The sequence below is a fragment of the Thunnus maccoyii genome, chromosome 19 (genome assembly GCF_910596095.1).
Source record: "Thunnus maccoyii chromosome 19, fThuMac1.1, whole genome shotgun sequence".
Taxonomy (NCBI): Eukaryota; Metazoa; Chordata; class Actinopteri; order Scombriformes; family Scombridae; genus Thunnus; species Thunnus maccoyii.
Window position 1 is genome coordinate 16,942,307 of NC_056551.1, and position 20,744 is coordinate 16,963,050.

Consider the following 20,744-nt stretch of genomic DNA (forward strand, 5'->3'; position numbering starts at 1 on the left):
AGTAAGGATTAAAAGCTATTCTGGCTGCTGCAAAGGTTTTATCTAAACAGTCCTACTGTGAGCATATCAAACTATATTCTTCCTACTGTATTTTATTAAAGGAGGAAAGGAATATCTTTCCAAGGTTTGAAACAGAAGAAGGCTCTCAATCCTGAATGACAAGAGGGTGAACAGTCCTTTTCTATGTCACATGATGCTTTTTGGATGCCGATAAAATCATGATTGTCGACATTTAGCTCATGAAATTTTCTTGTGAACGTTATAATCAAATAGCTACTAAAGGGGAAGGAAATCTTGTTTTTTTCTTACATTCTAGCAGCATGGTTCTGAGCAGCAGGGATCTGTGCTTTTTTCCATCATCAGATATGTTCAATAGTCTGCTATCATCTTGAATGTGTGTAATTTCTTTTTCATTGTGCAATTTTTCTGTGTAAATTATACAGCAACGAGGTGGGTGGCATTATGTATATGGAGAAGGAGGGATTGACTGAAAGCCTGACATCTCTTGAGGACTGTGTTTCTAAACTGACTGGCCTTATCACAGACTGACACTGCCAAATAAAAAAAGAAGGCCACAGACAAGATCAAGTTTGACATACGTCACTGGCCTGTAGTATAGAAATTGGTCAGACATTATGGGGTTTTGTACTAGTCTGATTGCACAACAACATAAAACCTTACAACATACTATGAAGCTGTCAAAGAGCTGCATCTGAACCAGTCAACTATGATGTTGTCATGGAAGCTAAGAGGAAAAATGTTCATGTGTGTCCTTCAGTGAGGGAGGTGGTAGAGATGGAGTGTTAGTACACCTTGAATAACTTCAATTAGATGACTGACAGTAATAAAAACATTTATATTCCTGTGTCCTTGCCTTCTGCTATGCATGCTGAAATTGTATCTATATTTTATAATATTGCATTTTGTGAAGCACATTGTAACTCTGGTTTTGAAAGGTGCAATAGAAATAAAGTTCACTGACTTACTTCTGAGACCCCTGCTGAAGATGTGCCATAAGGTTCATGTACTTAGACCAGGGGTCTCAAACTCAAATTACCTGGGGGCTGCTGGAGGCAGAGTCTGGGTGAGGCTGGGCCGCATCAGGTATTCCACAAAAGAAGCTTAGCAGGCGCAGGCTAGGATAGCAGGCTCAAAAAAGGTGTCGTCATAGAAACAAGTGAAACAAATGGCATCAAAAAGAAATATCTTTATAATGTTTATTGTGCAAGACATTTACTATGGAGTAAAATGTTTTGAGGAATAAATCTCTTTCCACAAATGATTCAGTACATTCCATTCACCTAAAAGATTTTTTCGAATGATTTGTCCGTGAATGTCACATCATTGCAGAGCAAACGTGGAGAACATGAAGCCGGGACAGTGGGACACCATTATCCCATGGTTTGCACCTCCATGGCTGCAAACCATGGGATGCAGCCATGGAGGCATTATTTATTGGCTTTTATTTTCTATAATAACTCCATGGATGCAGCGGGCACTGCGAAGCTAGCGGCGTTGTCAGATCAAATATGACGTGTGACACAGCAGCATCAGCTGTACGGTGTTTTGTTACACTCTGTATTTATGATCTCTGTCGGATAAACATAAGTGTGTTCATGAAAACGTATATATTAACTTTTAATTCACTTCACAACGTGGCATTATGTGACAGAAATATGCACATACATTATTATCTGCCGGACTTATAAAGACACAGATACACCTGGTTCTGTTTTTTTAATATCACACACTGTGGAATCACATGCACGAGCCTCACTTGCTGTCACAGTGAGCCAAAAATGGATGAAAAGGTTTTTAAACCTCCGTTTGTACGTCAACAGTTGTGTCCGTTCCGCTCATCAGACCTCAGTGAGAATTACGCACAGGCTCTCCAACAGCTGCTCATTACGCACGGCTGCTGTGGATATTTGAAACGACTTTACCCCTAATTCATCACATTTTTCTGCAAACCGTCACCACTGTAAAGTGTCAGTCATCATTATTAAACATCAGAAGAATGATAAATGATTTATTGATAGAGCTCGTGTTGAAACAGACTTTACAAAGTGCTTCAAAACAAAATGAAGTGATCGTTAACAGAGAGATGATGCTGAAATAAACAGAATGATGCTTTAATAAGGTTTAATAATTCACCTTTGAATTTTACTGAAAGCTGTGTAGCAAAAATAACGACACAATCTAGCGTGAGGTGCGCACATTCTTCCTGTATAAATAGCATAGTTGTTGTGAAACAGCCATATACCCCTGTGATTGGCAGGTTCGCCCAGCTCCAGCTTGTGCAATAAAGGGACCTTCCACACACAACACAGTAAAGTGCCATTCATATAAAACTTGCAGGCCACACTAACATTAAACTTTCATCAAGGTGGGGGCCACAAAATATCAGCCCACGGGCCAATTGCGGCCCGCGGGCTGATATTTTGTGGCCCATGATTAGACTCTTAAGCAGGTAGAAATTCTATGTGCTTCAACCAAGCACCAACTACCACAGCTTGAACCTTAAAGGGGACATATTATGCTTTTCCTTATTTTCAGACATATGTATAATGTCACAATGTCGGATGTTCATGTTAAAAGTGGCTGATGTGTCAAATAAGCAGTAATCCCTGTGAGCAAAAAGCAGCAGCTTCAGACTGCTCTGAATGCTCGGTTTCCAACGTTTTTCTACTTTCGGCCCGAGCTGACATCAGTTCGTGATGGATTTCTTTATATGGACATCTCCTACATGCACAGCGCGTAAGTTCGCTGCTCCGCTCCGGGAGTAGTTACGCCAAGCTACAACGCCATTACGCAACACAGCAAAGTAAAATAAGTAGTTTACCTGTTGGAGGTGTGCTGGTTGTCTGCAGCTCCTCATAAAAGCATTTCACTGTGGCTGTTTCTGCTTGAATTCTTCCTCCCTGCGTTATTTCTAACTGATCCACTGAACAAATAGCTCAAAATAGCTCCATATGTTGTTTCGACCAGTTTTTAGTGCCGCTAACAAAGCTCCGTGAATTCAGTGAGGAACACGTTTTTACTTCCTGTAAATTCTTCACAATTCTCCCATTAATTAGAAGCTTTTAATTGAGAAGCTTTTAATTTGAAGATGTAAAGCAGTAAATGTTTGGTTTGCATTGACAGTGAAGTTACATAACTCTGATACATAAAGCTGACCAATCAGAACACAGTGGGCTCATCGGGAGTGAGGCCTTAAAGAGACGGACTAAAACGGAGTGTAAGAGAAACTGTGTATATTGAGGGGCTGCATAAAGGGCCAGTATGAGATAAATAAAGAGTTTTTTGAACTGTGAATCATCCCAAGCTACTTTAGTAGCTGAAATGAGCATAATGGGTCCTCTTTAAAGTGCGATGCCATTGACAGCTGCTAAATATTGGCACCAAAAATTCCTCCAACTGACTACCATTCAAAAAGCGTCAACTTCTCTCTAGAAAAGTCAGTTTTTTTCAGCAAGTCTCAATCTATATATTCAGGCCCTCTAATAAATGTGCTGGTGATCATTTTGGAAACTATTTCATCATATTTGATGACTTATAATAGGCTTTGATGTCTGCTGTGTGGGCACTGATTGACAGCTGTGATTGGCCATTTGCTCACCTGCTGCTCTCCCCGGCTCTGGGACCTGCACTGAGTCGGACTACTGTTGCGATAATTCGGTAAGTATACCAACTACTGTTACTTGACTACAATACCTGCCCTCTTAGCACAATTTAGCTTAAGTAGCCAACGTTAGCCCAAGTCTGCACCGGTCAGTGATCCTGGTAAGCTAGCATTCGCCTCGGGCCCAGGTAGTGGGGTGTGTTTCCACAGTGTGAAAGGCAATAACCTGCACTGCTTATGTGGAAGGCCCTGGCGTTGATCATAAGCAGCAACTCTGGGCTTCAAACTGGCTCCAATGCTAACCAATGGGTGATGTCACACCTTGCTATGTCCATCTTCAAAGCTATACAGTCTTTAGCTTCTACAAATCAGCTAATTTAACTAGTTAATCAAGGTACATATAGTTTGTACGGAATTACACACAGTGCATGCCTTAAACTATAAGCTTCAGAGGCAATGCACATAATATTCTTGCTGCTGTATGATGGCTATGAGATTGACTAAAATCAAAAGGAGCTTAATCATATTACAAGCACATGTGAATTACCCAAATAACACTTAACTGCAATAAAATTTGCATTTCAATGTGCTAATTTGATGTGGCAATGTCAATGGTTATTTCATCGGTCATTGTATTGATGTCTTTTATAGCTACAGAAAGATTCAATACAGGTTCCACTTGTCACCATGTTAGCACATGCCCTCTAAAAAGTACTGTAGGTTACACTCTGGCCAAACATACACTACATTGTCAACATCTTTCCATCAAGCCGGCACTATTGAGTTTGCACTAAGTATGTAGTTAGTAGTGATGTTACATTTGATTCAGAAAGTCCAGTTTTTACAAGTTTTTAGTTTTGCTTTGTTTTTTTCATTTTTGTATTTTTTTTTTCACCACCTCATACCAAAAACAGCTTGAACTGTTATCTGATGTCTTCTAAAAATAAGGGTGAAGATTACTCCTGCCTCTGAGTGTCCTTCCTCCACCACTCCTCTGCCAATCCTTATACCACTGAAGGCCAGTACTGCTTCTGTAAGGCCATATTTGGCCCAAGGACCAGTAATTGGCAACCTCTACGGCAGTGAGTCTTATTTCAGACCAGCATCCTTACTGGTATATGTGGAGGTATTTTACAGTTTATTGTATACACATACACACACCACACACCTGCAAGCCTCCTATTTTAAGCACATTATTAATAGTGCTGCGTATCTGAACATTACAGTGAATACTTTGGACATACAGCATCTTGCAAAACATCAAACGAAAACTGTATACAGTATGTCAAATTGGCCAAATCGATAGAGACTCTCTTGTGACAAAGACATGACAGGTTCAATCAGCAAATCTTTTCATCAACAGCCATGTATCTCTGAGCAAAACTCGGGAGAGACTCAGCAGCCAGACATCTTTCCGTTTTCTTCGTTAGGAGCGGCTGAGATTGACACTAAAATGAGAATAGCTGGTCCACCTTAAAGTTCAGTCCACCTTAAGTGAGCCTGGTGAGGTTAGTCTAACCCATTGTTGCTAGCTTCATGGCTAACTCCCTTCACTTTTCCAGCATTTGGGGAAACAACAGACAAGACTTTTCTTGGTTTTGAGAAGCTGCAGCATTTATTAACTGAAATACTGTAGCCTGTACTGTACATTTACTGCCAGATTGACAACTTACTGCTAACCTTTTCCTCTGTTCGGCTTGCATTCACTGTCACTTTTCTGCCACTGGCTTTCTAACACTCCCTCAACCACACACTCACTACACACACACATTATGCCCTCTTCCTTAAATAAGCTACACTACTCTTATAACAGTACCTTTCATGTAGATGTCCTTTGAAGAATGAGGAAAGGGAGGATTCTGGGATTTGTTGCACTAGTCGCTGGCTCAAAACAATTCCATGATGTAGGGTGTCATCATGCTTGTACAGTGTGCAAGTGAAAATCATTACTAGCCCATTGATATTAATTATCGTATAAAATTAGCAGCAGCGCAGAATGAATATAGGGGAAACATTGTTAATACCATGAATGTATAAAGAGAACTGGTACAGCGTCGGAAGCGGGGCCCATTCATTCCTATGAAAGTTGTTCAGTGGCGTATGAAGCCAAAAAAGCCACCTCCCGCTGTAAAGAAATTACCAGGATGAAAACATACTGTGCATGCTCTATGGACAGTGTGCGCCACGGAGCATGCTCAATAGAGACATCCGCCGGCTGAGATGGCCAAGTTTAGCCATGGCACTAACTTGAATGGGGATAAAACAATTCAATCGTGTGGCTCCTCTAGACTTTTGAAATGTGATCGGACCAAATGGATCAAATTCTGATAGTGAAACAAGTCATTTCAGAGGGTTTGTGATACTCAAAAAAGTATATCTGTTGATTTACAGACAATCTCACAATGTAAGTCTATGGGAAAAAGTCTTTTTGGTCCTGTGTGTATCACGTGACATTGTAATAACACAATATGGCCACTATGTCAAAATTGCTTCAAAGCCTGGTGCTCTTCCTGTATCCAGTTCTCTTTATACATCCATGGTTAACACACAGCTGTGCTTCTGTCACTAACATGCTAATGTGCTAAATGTGATTAGCATTATCTTTTACAAATTAGATAAAATTGGTATAGTATTAAAAAATACACAGACATGCCTTTACTGTAGATTGCAGTGAGTCCTCATTCACGTTATATAACTCTGCATTAACAGAAATTACATTAGATATATGTGATGTATTGCGACATTCTCATCTTATGGGGGCTAGCATAATCATGCACTTATCATAATTAGCACCACACTTTTTACAACGGCATCAAATTGGTACAGTGTTAAAAATATTCATATAAGTGCATTTACCTTCTGCAAATTGTGCTAAATCCTATATATAGGTGATATAACTGTCTCCAATTAACCAAAGTTATTCTGCCGAAAAGCTGTGTCTGCTTTCCTGCCACATTATATCCTGTAGTGTTACCTCTACACACAAGGCTAAAACTTGGATTTAAACGTTTAATAAGAGCAACCGACCCCAACAAAGAATCAGCACTGCCAGCACAAGTTCAACCTGGTTCTGTGGAGTTTTCTAAACCTTGATTTTGTAACACTTGTTACAATGAACCATCAAAATAATGTTTATAGATGATTTACAAACCAATTATTAACCGTTAACAAACAGTAAAATATCTATTAACTAAAGTTTAATTAACTATCAATTTACCATTTATTAATGAAGGTTATTATAAAGTGTTTCCCCCTTTTGATTATGCCAATTTTTGACTGAAGCTAGAACTAACTAACAGTCCATGAGCAAGGATAAGGACCAGACGTAGACAAGGGAGGTACATAAAGAGACTGGAATTGAAATGATGTCGGATGAACAGCCTCACATATGGCAACATGAAAACAGTCATAACACGCTAAAACAAGTCCCATGGCAGGGACGAGATTACAGACAGGATAACAGGAACAGTAACATGCAGGCAGAGAGAGGGAAGCAGGAATATGTGGGCAGAATGGCTAGAACATAATGACAGCTCAGTAACACGGAGGATCTGGCAAGAAATAATATATACATCCATTTTCTTTACCACTTATCCACTAGAGGGTTGCGGGGGAGCTGCAAGGAGCCAATCTCAGCTGACACTGGGCGAGAGGTGGGGTACACTCTGTCAATCACAGGGGTAACATAACATTCGTACTCACATTCACACCTATGGGCATATTTTTTTTCAGAGTCACCAATTAATCTGACTTGCATGTTTTTGGTCTGTGGGAGGAAGCTAGAGCACCTGGAGGGAACCCATGCAGACATGGGGAGAACATGCAAGCTCCACACAGAGGGGCCTGGCTGGTGGGTTCGAACCCAGAACTTTCTTGCGGTGAGGCAAACATGCTAACTACTGCACCACTATGCCGCCCAGCATTGTTATTCCTGTCTGTATACAATGTATACAGTGTATACAGACAGGAATAAATACTGGGTAGCTGATGAGAGAATTGGGAGCAGGTGTGGAAGTCAAGTGATTGAGAAGGCGGGAGCACAATGCTGGAGAGATGGGTACGACATGGAGTACCATGAGAAAGGGTACGTAGAAAGTAAGATGGACTGAGGCTGAAGGGAGGGAAGGAGAATGTGTCCTCATGACAGCAGTTTTTAGTATCTCTTTAAGGCTTTTGAAAACCTAGTACTTGTTGCTATAAGTCATTTTAGTAAATCAAAGTCAAGAGCCTGAAAATCAATATAAAAACAAAATAAAAACATATCACAGCCTATTGACTTTGTACTGAAGTTCTTTGAGAAATGTACAATGGACTGTAGTAGAAAGTCAAGAGGTTGTTTATGTAGCAGAACAAGCTAGTGAAGCACTGTAAACCACGCATGGGCAGTGCCATCTGCCTTACACGGAACTACTCTCTGGAGACTGAAAACATGATCACAGTTATTAGTCTTTGGAGCTGTTTCTAAACAAAAAACTGTGACCATACTCTTCGTGGTAAAGGAACATGTCACCAAGTGCCACCTGCTGTGGCTCATTGATGTGTTCATAATAGGTTTTGGACAATGGACAAGTTTGGCTCTGCGCATGAGGTTTGTTGACAATAAGAAAGATGCAGAAAAATATATATAAATCATGAGGCCATATCCTTTAAGATACAATATCATGGTAAAGTGACAGTGGATATGGTACTCTGCCCCATGCTGAAAACATTGCACTGTACTATTAGACAAACTGTAACCTTTGAGGTCCGTAGTCTAGAAAGCCAAGCTGTTGTTCTGCATCACTATGAGCTTCTCCCCAAGGTATCTTTTTATATACCATATTATTATGGTTCATGTAATTCCCATTGCCACTAAATTCTGTGTAACATGCTACATTTGACTGCAGGTACACATGTCAATTCCAGTCATCTTCTGCTATCATTTTACCCCCAGTCGAGAAGACATAACTCCAACACTATCACTCACATGTTGTGAAGTTAGACACCCATGATTATAAGCCCCAAAGGAGTTTATGTTGAGATTCAAAAGTGTGTCATTAAAACATATTCATCCTGGCTGCAATTTCTCCTTTCTATATATCTTTCCCCGCTATCTTTGTGCACTTAGCAACATGAATGGCTGTTTCATTAAGTCCTCCAATCATTAAGCCCTCCAATCATCAACTTTTGAGTGGGCCAAGATAGCGACAGAGGTAAGTAAGCTCCTGAACTAAGATTATCAAGCATGCTCTTTTGTGTCTATCAGTGCATCTTTGGTGACTCTCTAGCTTCAGGTTATTATATTACCGAGCTCCCTTCACCTGATTAAGGTTTTATCTCCAGCCACAGCTGTTCCAAAGATTATACACTATTCTGTGACATTATTTGAGCCACGGGAGCTACATCTCCCAGCTGTCAGAAAGAACCTACTACTGTGGTAAATCATAAAATAAAAGAAAATATCCTCCTCTTGCTTTTAGCAGGTGAGTATGTGTGAGCATGCATTTCAATAAAGTCAAAATTATCTAGTGAGAGATCTCAATGCATGACCCAATAAACGTATTTCGAGACAGACTTCACTGTGTGTACAAAGCTTTGTTTTTATGCTACATGTGTTGCCAGCCCTGTGAATTGAGGGTCTCTAAATCCCTGATCCCAGTGGTCAGCCCTGATTCCCTGTCTGTGAATCTAAAGGGCTTAAAGGCTCTGAAGCTCTTTGTAATTATTTTAAAGGTTTATCTAGCATGATTTGTGTTGACATCTTCAATTAAATGAGAGCTTTGCTGTTTTCCAAGGAGAGAATGCGCATTTGTTTACACAGTTCCCTTAAAATGTGTTGTTGCTTAAGCTACAAGATGAATGAATGTTTGACCTCTTTGAACAGTTACAAAGCTAGTATGTGTTATCTAATGCCTTTATGTACAATATGTACACCGTCATGCAGTACACTACCGGCTGTTTGAATGTCAAGTAGGTTGCTTGCAATATTCTTGTCAGAAAAGCCTTGGCATTCATGGAAATAATTTAGACACAGCAAAGAAAAACATAATACAAACTGGAAATTAATGTTGCAAGGGTCTCTCAGAATCCTCTTAAGATTGAATTGCGCTCATATTTATTGTTCTGCACTTTATAATTTCCTGTGCAATAGGCACAAATAAAAACAGGTTACAGAGTGTATAGGTCTGTAGACATGAATAATAAATAACATATACACTTTGACCTGCCTGTTTGGATACATATATCACTATATACCCTTCAGAGTTGTATTATATGTGAATAAACATGAAAGTGTGCATGTGCATTAATATCTGTTTTTAAATGGGTGCATTCACGCAAAACTAGACTGTATAGAAAAATGTACATGTCTGAACCGGGGATGTAAATCTTGTTGTCCATAGCATAGAAATGTGGAAGTAGTGTGACAATTCAGGTGTCCTGCTTCACTAACATCCAAAATTGCTGAGGCTGGTGCAATTTGGGTAGGAAGTGCTGTACAATCTGATAGCTGTCAGCACAAAAGAGTGACTAAAACACTTTATTTTGCACCTTTCGAAGAGGCAAGGTTAGTCTCAAGTTGCTCAAAGCATGATAAGCTCATTACAGAGGGAGAACAAGGTGATATGTAAGATGGAATTGAGTTTAGTCCCTATGCTACCCTTTGCTACTGCCTCCTGCACTCCCGTTATGTCTTTGCCATCAGTGATGTATTCTACAATAGAGGAGTCATCAGAAATTGGGTGGAAATGTACTGAGTCTGAGGTGTGTAAGGTGACAGTGGATGTTACTCTGCACCACTATTAGATAAACTGTAGCCTTTGAGGTCTGTAGTCTAGAAAACCAAGCTGTTGTCCCGCATCGCTATGAGCGTCTCCCCAAGCAGGAGAAGCTTGATGGTTTTAAAGCGCTGGCAAAATCAAAGAAACTGATTCTCACCAGTCCCCCTGGTCTCTCCAGGTAGGAATAAGCCCTGTGAAGTAGTTATATTATATACTTGCCTATCCGGGACTGTTATGCAAATTTAAGGGTTGGCAATAGGATTTTTTTTCTTTTTTTCTCAAAAGTGAAGGGGGTTGAGGCTCAGATGCAGAGGTGCAAGAAATTCTCTCCTGGCTGGCTGCTTTTAAACTGAAACCTTGTCTGCCTGAAACCTCCAAACTTTCTGTCTCCCCTTGGTGGCTTTGATGGACCGGCTAGAAAACTGCATGTATCACACCTACTGTAGGGACAGTGTTTTTTTGTGCTAATAAGTACAGATTTTAAAATGAGTAGTCAGACATTGCATTGCTCAGCTTTAACAAAATATGTTGATACCAAAAAAACCCAACAAAAAAACATGCTACTGGATGGTCATTTTTGTCCAACATGGTGGCCTGCTATATCTATCAAATCAATGAGCCTGAGTCTAAATATATACAGTGGCTTGATGGTGATTGGTCTTTTTGACAGCTGAAATGTGATGTGAGACCTCTAGGTGGTAGCAGAGGTCTACTCAGATCCTTTCGGTTATATCTCTGCTGATGGAGCTCTACTGCACCACGCTGAGAGAGTCACAGTGAAAAGGCTCTATGACCACAGAGAGCAGCAACAGTAGTGCTTAGACAAAGGGATGAAAGGAGTGGGAAAAAAGACTGAGAGCCCTTTGATTCAAGCAGATATACACTTGGCTAAGGTGTCTCTTTTCTTTCAGCCTTTTTCTTCCAGTCTTTACCATCTTTTTCATTCTCTCTCACTCTCCTCACTGTTACCCTCTTTCATTGTTCTCACCTAGTCACCATGCAATGTTTTTAGAAAGTTATCCCCTTTTATTGCTCTTATGGAAGAGGTTTCCATTGAAATTGAGCAACTGCATTTTTGCTGAGGCCATTTAGGGATACACTGCGGTACAATGTACTGGGCGTTCTGAAGGTGTGGCCTTCCTATCAGTATCACTTTTTAAAAATAGACTGCTGGCTTCCTGCTGGGCAGAAACCATTAAACAAATGACTTTTTAGCCCCAAGCTGACTTTGAAAAACATTTTGGGTTACAGTGTATACTATTAGTGCAAAGAACACAGTCACTTTGTTTTATCTTTTGTCTCTTCCCTCCTCTAGGCTGTACTTGTTTCTGGGTTACCATTTGCATTAGGTTGTTTGAGCTGTGTGTGTGTCTGTGTGTGCATATGCCAGTTGTATTCATGTATGATTTTTTTTCCCTCTGTGAGCACTTTAATGGAAAAGATTTTTAGGAGTCATGGGCCCCATTTACACTTGTCGTTTCAAGTGTCTGTAAGTGTATCTGGATAAAAATTCCAGATGAAATTTAACTCTAACACACTTACACTTTTTCATTTAACCCTTTTCATTGATACTTTCATTTACACTTAGCCACATATGTGTGTCTCCACTGGCCAGATCAGAAATCTGAATGCAACCCGTCTTGAATGCTTTTTTTGTTGCATTTAGCTTTTTTGAGAGCAAATAGTTTTCTGATCTTCCCATGAAATGACTAAATATAAACTGGGTAATGCATGTTTTCCAACTCAAATCTTTGTCATGTGATCATTTTGTTAGGACTCTCACATAGTCTTTAAGAAATGTAAATATATGCAAGTCTAGGTTTTTACATTCTTGATCATAAGTCAAAATGACACCAGCATGGGAGAAGGCATTGTAGTTTGATATAGCCTCATCTGTCTGTATCAAAAAAAGCTGCCACATATTCACACTGAACACTGCAGCTTGTTTAATTAAAATCTTAAAAGTAACAAAAGTAAAATGTCCACTGTCATATCTGACTTTGTATTTGTGACTTAAATAAATGAGCACTCTAAAATGTGGGAAATAAGTAACAAGTATAATTTTTTTCATCAACTGAATGGTGGATTGCATTCATAACATCTCTAATACCCTTTCTACCTCCCTCTTTGATTTATTGTGGGGAGGAAGCCCTCACTTATGTTAAGAGGAAGAGAAAACATAATATGAACACATTTTATTCTCATACATAGTGCTTCTCTGCTTGTCAAGCCACATTTGTGACTTGTTTCATCTTGGAAATATCACTGAATCCAAGTAATCAGGAGACTGACAGAATAAACACAACCAAATTTATTTATATAAGCACGATGTATTTCAAAGACTTCGCATGGCAGCAAACATATTTTTTTTCGTCAGGAAGTTTTGTATTTGTGAGAGGCAGCATCAGCACAAACAAAATGTGGAAGCTTTAATGGATGATAGATGTAATTGGCAAACAGAAAGATAGAAAACACACTGAAGCCTCCACCTTAGTCCATCTTTAAAAGGAGGAGAAGGAAACCTATTAATTAGTTAAAGCATTAGACATGAGAACATTTGATATTCTCTTAGTTAACAGATGAAATAGGTGAACATTTCCAGTGCTATATTGACATTCCCATGCTTGTGGAAGTGGAAGCCATGCACAAACCCATTATTATATTTTCTTTCTGAGAAGCAAATGAGGTTTGATTATACTTCATACTTATATTTTCATGGTGAAAAACAGAGAATTAGCGAGAAAACCTTAATACTACAGGGGGAAATATCTAATGAGTGGTTTCTCGAAGTGTCTGCAGCTAACGCAGTCAAGTAACAATAGCTTCTCTCGTTAACTTAATCAGAAATGTAATTCTTTTACCTCGGAAGACACGCCGAGTGTCTGTCTGTGTTCTTGTGCCAGCAGCATTATGTGCAAGACCAGGTGATAATTCACGCTTCACAGGCCCTACAGCTTTTCCATTATGCTATGGGTTCAAAAAGTTCAGGGTGGCATATTGCAGTGCAAATTGCAGGCAAAAGCATGACAGAAGTGAGTGGAATCAATTACAGTGAGTATGACACACATCAAAAGAATGAAGGAAGTAAGCTACCTTGATAAAAAGAAGTCATGTGTTGGATGACGACTCGCATTCTTCGAAGACAAGCTCCGGGACATTTCTAACCTTTTTCTCACTCTTTCTTCACAGTTAATCAAGAGATATGTTGGTACAGTAGTCATAAGGTAATAGGAATTGGCGGTAACTTAATTAAACATTACATACAGCAGCAGGGAAGGGTGTGAGACAAACCCTTTTGAATTAAAAAAAAAATTCTTATGCCCCTCTATCGAGGACATGCAACATGAAAATGGAGGAATTCTACCAGGCTACTGGTGTTAGACCACACTTTTTGATTCTCCTTTATTGGAACTGTACATGTACAGAACCAGTCAAAAGTTTGGACACACTTTCTTATACAATGGAATGGGAAAGAGTGTCCAGACTTTTGACTGGTACTGAGCTATGAAAAGTGGAACTGCATGTTCTTAGAATATCCAAATTCTGATTGTGTAATTTAAGACTGTATAGAAAAAAAAAACTGAGTCCATGCATGCTACTAATGCTAAAACCAGTGCCACTTATACTTGCACTTATACTAAATGGGGACATATCATGTACATTTCGTGGTCTAGATCTTTTATTCTGGGGCTTCACTGGTATATATTTGCATGATTTACTCTCAAAAAAACTCCTAATGTATCTTATTCTGGCCCTTTATGCAGCCCCTCAGTTAAACCTCTGGCTTAAACTGGCCGTTTTAGCTCCTGTCTCTTTAAAGCCCCCCTTCCTTTGAGCCCACTTAGTTTTGGTTGGTAAGCTTCTGAAAGCTGCCACTCAGCAGACTTCCAGCTGTTCTGGAGGCTACGTAAACAAACAGTAGTAGTAGGATTTCACTTCTTTTTCTTGTTCTTTACTCAAAATGTCAGCTTCTCAAATGCATCTGTACATGTTTGGGCTGGAATGCAATCCGAAATAGGTGAATGGACAACACAAAAAACCCATGGAACAACTTTATCAACAACCTTGGCAACAAAGACTACAGAACAGACAGCTGTTTGTGGGAATGCGTGACTGATTTGATGTTTATTTGATAGGGAAGTAGAGATAATTTTGCAAATGCAGCATTCAGAGCAGGCTAAGGCCTTGGCTTTTGATTTTTAGGAAGCATTTTCACATACATTCACCTCATGTTTTGGAACTTTGGCAATGTTTAATATAGATATTTCACATTATAACTATATAAATGACAAAAAAGCAAAAAGCATATTATGTGTATGCACAGAGGAGTAGGAGTAGTAGGAGTTGAGATGTGACAGATATGAGAGTGTAACAGTGCAATCTTTTATCCACATCTTGAAATAAACTAAATCAAACAAGTGGCTGTGTGATGACATAATCACATGAATATCAAGAACTACATCCATGAGTAGGTTAAAGGTACAGTCAAGAACCAGAGCAGTTTCAGTGCATCTTTGCATAGGTACAAGTCTCTGGAATGTTATTTTTCTGCTTAGAGCACCATTCTTCCAAAAGTTCTTTGCTTATTTGGTGCTTTTATGATATTGGCTGCGAGCGCTGTTTAACACATTGGTCCATAATCTCCCATAGGTGTTGAATTAGGCTGAGATCTGGTGACTGCAAAGGATTTATATAATTTTCATACACATCAAACCCCAGTGACCCCTTTTCCCTTTTAATTTGTCACTCATCAGTATTTAACCCATAGGCTCTCTCACCATATTCCTTTTATTGTCACACAGGGTTCATTTTATGCAAAAGATAAACCACATAAGGTGAGCCACACGGGCCTAAAATAAGTCATAAAATGAATGTTTCACAATGACATCATTTTTGTTTTTCCTGTGAAGAGGAAATTAACAGAAATAGTGGAGAATATTAGCTCACTGATGTTGATGTTAGGCCACAGACTAAATGGCTGCTTCTCATATTATATTAATTAAGACCACATTAAGTTCAGACTGAGCTATTGTGGTAAAAATGGCCTTAATTAGAGATAACAGTAATATTAGAGAAAACTTGAAGTGTTGATAGCTATTTTCAATCAGCTTATTGTGTCAGTAGTGCAAATCTCCCTGCAATATCTGAAGATATCAGGAATCAGCTCTGTCAACATGTAATGTCTGAACAAAAGAACTGTTTGTTATATTGTTCATTTTGCTGTAAGAGCTGTCCAGCTGGCTGAGGATACCAACACATAGCTCTTAACATAACTCTTGAGAAATCCTAGTGGAGACAATAAAGACTTCCCTGCTGTGAGAGAAGAGTAGTAACTTTACCAAGAGAACCTACCCTCCATCAGATTCTCGTCAAGTGGGGCACAGGCACTTTTCTTGGATTCTAACCAACAGATGCACACTCATCATGATGTAGCTGGCAGATGCCCATTCATGGATATAACTTTGTTCACTTGCGAACAAGAAAACCAGCCCAAGCTATGTTCCCTGAAAAACCTTTCAAGGAAATATAGGTTTTCAGCTATCTCTATTTCCCACATACAGACATGAAATTGCTGCTATTACAAGATTTATTTTTGTTCTCTGGATGATGTTGCTGCTTTGCCCTCTGTAGTCCATCCAAAGTCAACTCAGAAGTGGATGTTTTCAGCAACACTGTTCAAAGGGACTATATCAAAATAATTAATCCTGCTACTCTGCCACAACCTGCTGCTATTGTGAAAGTTGTTCCACTAGCCTGCCTTTAGGGCTGGTGTGCCTGCCTTTAGGGCTGCTCAGCTGAGTGCGGACCATGTAGTTTCAACCCTGATGCAATGATGGAGCAAAAAGTGTGCTGAACACTAATCACAGATCGGGGCTTATCTGGGGGAACTTTTGCTGACTGGCAAAGATCTCATGGGATCACTCTCAGCAGTGGTGGCTGCCACTGGCTCAGCATATCAGAGCTCTACCCTGCACCAACCTGTCACCCACATTGGGAGTTTCATGCTCCAAAAACAAATGTCATGACAAGCAGCTAATGTAAACTCTAGTCTTGAAATTAACCCTTCAGAAAACGGTGACTAATATAACAGATGCAACAAATGCACACTTGCACACACAGTGTCACAGAATGCTGGGCCATGATGGGAACAACTGTGGTGTTGTTTTTCTGTGTTTGGAGACAGCAGGGCAGAGTGGGGGCAGTGTGGTGTGACAACTGGACTGACAAATCAAAGTTAGAACAATAGCTGAATAAAGATTATGAGCACTAGGAAACATTATGATTAACAGTGTTTATAACTAACATAAAGTTGTAATACTTGCTAATACTAGTGATTAGTGAGTAGTTACAGTTCACGCTAAACTAGTTCATGATAAGATTAATCAATATGTAGATGATGAGAAGCACCTATAGGATTTAATCTAGTCTGTTGTGTTTGCTAATGTTTAAATGTTTTTAAACTTTGACGATGAAAAGCTGGTAGTGCAAAATGGCATAGATAAACAGGTTTTGCATACACTGATCCAATAAAATCTCATGGAATAACAGAGGCAGAATCCTTCCACATAAAGAAAATAACTGGTTAAAATGACAGCTGACTTTGCTTTGCAGCTCTCAACGACGATGTCGACAAACACAGATCGATCAATCCAGGACAGAAGCGTCAGTGCATGTGAGCAGAGAATACAGATGGATCAAGAGGGGGTAGAACTGTGTTTTTCTCTCTGTACACCTGGTATTGATGTTATGAAGTAACATCAACACCTGCTGGTCTGCTGTGTTCACTACATCCCTCCACTCAGTAAATGACAAATTTGCAATTTTTTAAAACAATACGGTGGATTGTCTTGGAAAAGTAACATGAATTAGCTTGCATTTGAGATGAAGTGCAGTTTATGTCTATCTGTATAGTCTCAAAACTGTAGGGGATGTAAGGGTCACAAAATCTGTGTGGAGGGAAAATAATTAGATGAGCTGAAGCACATTGAGACATTTTCTAAAAAAGAAAATGTGTTTGTGCTTGCGGGCACAGCAAATGTTTGCATGGACGTGTGTGTGTGAAATAGTTGATGCAAACACATCAGAGTGAAAAAATGTGGGATGAGTGGTTAAAAGTGCCTTCTGAGAATTGAACGCAGTAAACAGAATTTTTTTTTTAAACACTTGCGATTTTTAGATGCATTTGTGTCACAGTTAAACACGTCCATAAAAACAACAACAAAAAGAAAACTTCAAGAAGAACATACAACCATTAGAGATGTACTTCCACTGGTGTCCTTGGTTGTAATGTGAGATCACACATACAACACCACCAACCATAAAATACCCAAGTAAAAGGAATAAATAAATTATTACTACTACAACATTAAAATAACATCAAACAACAACAACAACAACAACAAGAAAATGATTTAATTACTTTCATCCCACAGCCACTTTTCAATATTGAGCTCACAGTTCTGTATTAGTGCTTGGTTCTTTTTGGCATTTTGCTGACTCAAGCACTCTTGGGTTATTTACTGAAAAGCTATGCAACCCAAAATAGGAGCATGGTTGTTGTGGATAAATTCCATGGTTCCAACCGTTGCCTTCAAGTTCTAAGTTAATTAAGAATTTGATGATAGCAATGTTGATACAACTGGGGGTACAACATCTACTATTCAGCTTAGCATTCAATACATATGAAGAGATTAATATTCCTGTCTGTGCAGGGGACAAGACCAGCAGCCCTTGGTCAAAAGCACCTATTAACTGTTGGCCACCACTGCACCACTTACGCACAGATAAACGAGATGAGGCACTTTATTTGGGATATTATAACAGTATTACTCACCTGTCTGTCTTGTCTTTTTGCTACTCCTCCTCTGAAACTTCAGTGCATTGTCAATATGCATATTCTACATATATTTTACTTTATGAATAAAATGAGTAGGATTATTCAGCATTTGAAATATTTTGTTTTATATATTTTGTTTTATAAGTGTCCTGGATGTTTTAGAAAACAGTGGGCTAGGTTCCAAATACCCACTGGGCATAGAGAGACAAAACAAGCTGTGCTCTAGAGAGAGCTTGTAATAGATTGCAGTGATTCCCCTTGGACATGCTGTTGAGCAGGTGGCGCCTTAGCTGGTGCAACACACGGCAATGAATTTACCATTTCCTGCCCCACCATCTGACTATAAATCATACAGTCTGAAAACACATTTTTAATAACCAGAGAGGCAATTAAATAAATTCAGATGAGAGTCACAGAGAGCTCTCTTTCTCTCTCTCTCTCTCTCTCTCTCTCTCTCTCTCTCTCTCTCTCTGGAGGTTATTTTTCTCATTAACTTAAAACACACATGTACACACATATGTATGAACAACACAGACACATACATGAATATTTTGACCTTACATCTGAGTAGTATATTAAGTAATTTTACTGAATGATTTAATTATGTTACCATCCACTGTGATGTTTACAGTCAAAAGAATTCATATTGAGCTGAACTGTTACAGGCACATTGTTGAGTTTAACTCTGCGAGCGCGTTGTTTGTTATATTCTCATGCACAACAACACAGTGCATGTCTGCTGACTGCAGAGGGCGCTAATGCACATTGACAGCTGGCGGCAGTAATGTGCCTTTAAAATTATCTATGTGCCAATTAGAGAAGAAGAAGGAGACCACAATCTAGGTAAAAAACAAACAAAAAATGGATGAACAAACATACTGCAAGATAGTAATCATATTCAACGTGTCTGTTAGGCCTTAAGGACACGAAGAGTGCAAAACACAGAATGTAAACTAAACTGTGTTAGATTACAATGAAAACTCCCAAGAGCACCTTCAATTTACAACAAAGATCAGTTCACTTTCTATTACATTCTTAAACATAATGCATCATTATGTAAAAAAATATATGTATGCAAAAAATTATTTTTCAGGTTTACTGGTAAACATTTTTGAAATAGTAAAAAGAAAGAAGACACTATCAAGTTTCATTCGTCTTAAAGCATATTTATACTTTATTAATATAACGATGACTGCACAACATTGATAAATTGTGAACATATGCAGCAGATGCTGTAAGCTGTGCTACTGTACCAAAACATAAAAAGCCCCCAAATGTGTACAATACAAGTCTCCTCCCAACAGTCCAGCTGATAAAATCACTTATTTCGGTCTTGCTAAAACCACCTACAGCAAGAGCCATCTGTCCATGACTGGTTGTTTTCCTCTTCCTGTTAAGTCACACCCTCACAGGTGGTTAATCCCTGTGGAGCTGAGACGGTCACCTGCAATGGTCATATTTTCCCAGCTTCTCTGACAGTGAGGCATGAAAGCCATTAGCTGTGGGAGCTCGGGCTGAATGAGGCAAACCTGATATCGTATTGTGAGATAAAGAGGGAAGAAACAGTTGTCTTCTTTAATCATTTGCAAACCTTTATACAAACCATTTCGATAGAGAGGAAGTTACTGGTTAACAAGTTAATTCAGGAAGACCATGTTTGCTTTAGTCTTTTTCAGGGAGATATTAAGCATGACTAATTGAAGCAAAAGCCAGATAATCGCTAATATATGTAAAATACATGGGGTTTCTGCATTCAGTAAATATAATCCTTATTAGAACTAATTACTCAGCACAGTTGGGTGCTGTTGTATTCCACCACCATTGTTGGCAATCTCATGATTTTTTAAGACAAAAACATTTAATGCAGCTTGGTATTAAGAGTGTCATTTCTTTTTATCAAATAATGGCATTCATTATTGCTGTAGTTTTTTTTTTCTTTTTCTTTTTCTATCAAGGGACATCACTGCACAAACACTGGTGTTTCAGTCCAGGGATGTACTTCAGTTCGTCTTGGATGGCATCCACCATAATTCGTTCCTCAACAGAGCTGGTGCATCCTCAGGCTTAATGGGGAACAATCAATGCCAACACAAACAGTGTGTATTTTCTTGCGTGTTGCTACAACTGTCTATTACACAAGATTGTTCAATCTGATTTTGTCTTGCTGTTGTTTTGGATATGCTTATGAAAGTATTTAATGGTTCACCAGCTTGTTCTACTGTAACCACACACACTTATTTAGTGATACATGTGCGCACACACACACATAATAGATGTCAGAGAGGAAAATGATATATACAAACACCATTTATTTCTCTGTCTGTCTCTCAACCTGCTGTCAAGGGTTAGACATATAATTGTGTACATGGCACAGCACATCTACACAGAAATATTCCACCTACACATACTTTGAAAATCTCATTTATTTTCTACGGCCATCTGCAAGTACTCCACAATGAACCTTGTGAACCGAATGAATCATTCTGTGTTTGCAAGCTGGAGCACATAACTTTTCCTCTGAAATGCA